At 55.8% G+C, this 2,373-nt stretch overlaps 1 pseudogene; it reads right to left on the reverse strand.

Moving 5' to 3' along the window:
- Nucleotides 1-567: 567 nt before the first annotated feature.
- LOC148161727 (histo-blood group ABO system transferase 1 pseudogene) lies at nucleotides 568-1,916 on the reverse strand (annotated as a pseudogene).
- Between the last annotated feature and the right edge of the window lie 457 nt (nucleotides 1,917-2,373).

The following is a 2,373-nucleotide window of genomic DNA, read 5'->3' on the forward strand; positions in this document are numbered from 1 at the left end:
AATATCTAATAGTTTATTTTAACCATTTGAAATTACTTGAACAATGTCACGGTTAAATAACCATATCATTTCAGCTGCTTTTTGGACAAGTGATTGTTTTGTTTTGGAGGGAGAGAGAGGAAGAGAAAAGGTGGGCGGGACGCAGAGGGAGAGAGAGTCCTAAGCAGACGCCAAGCGTGGACTCAGTGTCATGACCCTGAGATCGTGACCCAGGCTGAAATCGAGAGTTGGACGCTTCACTTACTGAGCCACCCGGGCCCCCCTGGATAAGTGATTTTTAACAGGTTCTATTAGATATCAGAAAACTCAGCCAGCATCTTCTGCTTCTGTCTTCTGAATCTAAGCAACTTAGAAGCCACCACAGTGGAAGTTTTAGGCCCTCTCTTTACTGGGTGACTACAGCCTGTGAGCAGTCATGGGCTTATTTGTAAAGCTGTTCACCTCTTTCCCTCTACCAGTCACCTTACGATTTCTGTATCTTCCTTTAAAGTTAAAACCCCTTTCACCCAGGACACTGAAAGTTACGCCATCAATACTAATAAATAAGTAGTTTAAAATATTGTGAAAACGTTTTATTTAATGTTTCTGTTTTGCTGTCTTCTGGATAAAAGGGAAAAGGCCATGAGATAAGTTATTGATGAAATGAGCTGCTGAAGTGGAGAGGAGGTGTAGTCGGCCGATAACTGTCATAGCGTGAGCGCTGGTAAATGACCGCGCATGCAGTCAGCCGTCCACCAGAGCCGTTCTGGTGCTGAGCTGCATCGATCAGTAGTAGGGTGTCAGCAAAGTTGATGGATGGGGCCAACACGGACAGACAGCAGAAGGGAGCCCTGAAATATAAATATGAGAAAAGTACAAGGAAGGGGAGTCTCCATCTCTGCAGGTGTTCAAATATAAATTGAAATGTGGGTTTCTGTGGTGCAGTTCCAGTTATTTGCAGCATTGACACCGAAAACATCCGACATACACGTTGGACCCCTTCACAGCTACAAATGACCCAGAAGTGATCCAAACACACCGACCACAAAGAGAGGAACTTGGGCCCCCAAGCAGACCTCCTGAGAGCGGGGGCGCTAGGGGCTCTGAACATGGCCATGTGGGCAGTGCCGGGCTCCAGAGACTCCCTTGAGGGGACAGAGGTCGGAATCTGCTCTGATAGCTCCGCTCGGCGTGGCACCACCTGACAGAGTCGGGGTCAGCCCCATACGAGTTGCGGATGTCCCGGTGACTCTTGCGCACGGCCACAAACCTCAGCTTCTTCATGACCCCGGGCCAGCCCAGCAGCTGCAGGTCCCACAGGTACTCTGGGGACAGACCTTGGTGGGCTTGTGGTAGAGAAGATACCTGTTCAGGTGGCTCTCGTCATGCCACAGGGCCTCGATCCCATTGGCCCAGTCGACCACCATCGCCTGGTGACAGGCTGAGGTCAGTCGGGGAACCTCCGGCACCGAACCCCCAGAAAAGCCTCCTGCGTAGTAAAAGTCACCCGGGTCCCTGGGGTGTGCCCCTGGGACCTTGTCCGCGCTCGTAGCTGAAGTCCTAGAAGGTCACCCTGGAGAAACCGGGGTGCAGGGTGCCTAAGAGGAGGGACAGGCTCTCCACGCCCACGTGGTCGCTCAACTTCATGTCCACTACACGGACACCAGGTAGTCCACCTTGCGAAGGAAGAGCGAATGCGAGAAGTTGCTGATCTCCATGCGGTGCATGGGCACATCCTGCCAGCAGGGAGCCCCAGGGACCTGGAACCAGCACTCTCTGGTCCTACGGGAGCAGCACTCGGGCCCAGCAGCCGGCCCGTCGGTGAAGACATAGTAGGTGACCCTGTGTCCCGCCGTGAACTGCTTCTCCGCCGGCTGCAGGAACGGCTCCAGGAAGACCACGTAGCTACAGGGACGGGGGATAGGGCGGGAGGAGAGTCACTGCCAGAGGCTGGTGGCAGGACCCCAGAGCTCGGGGCCGTGCACGTGTTCACCTTCGTCACTGGGACACGCCCCGGGCTGCGTTAAGCCACAGCCACCCTCCTGGCCTGTCCTGAGAGAGTCCACCGGCGGGCCCTCCCTCCCTTCTGCTCCCAGAGATGGGGGCCCTCAGCACCCCATCTTACAAACGGGAGCCCGAGGCTTGGGAGGCTGGAAACCCATGCAGCCACACAGTCAGCATGCTGGAGCCAGGGACACTGCCCCGTGCTGAGCTCCCGGGCAAACCCTGCAGGTGCCCTCCCCTGGCCGCCCCCCTGCGGGTCCCCTCCCCACCTGCCAGGACTGGAGCTCCTTTGGGCACAGCCCTCGTTCCTTTGCCCAACAGACCGGCTAGAAGAAGCAGGGCCAGCCACCTGCCCCTCTTGCTTTGGGTGGGCTGTCGCTGGTCCCCACA

The sequence above is a fragment of the Eumetopias jubatus genome, unplaced genomic scaffold, assembly GCF_037043125.1.
Source record: "Eumetopias jubatus isolate StellerSeaLion01/CBP00866 unplaced genomic scaffold, mEumJub1_p1.0 scaffold_84, whole genome shotgun sequence".
Taxonomy (NCBI): domain Eukaryota; kingdom Metazoa; phylum Chordata; class Mammalia; order Carnivora; family Otariidae; genus Eumetopias; species Eumetopias jubatus.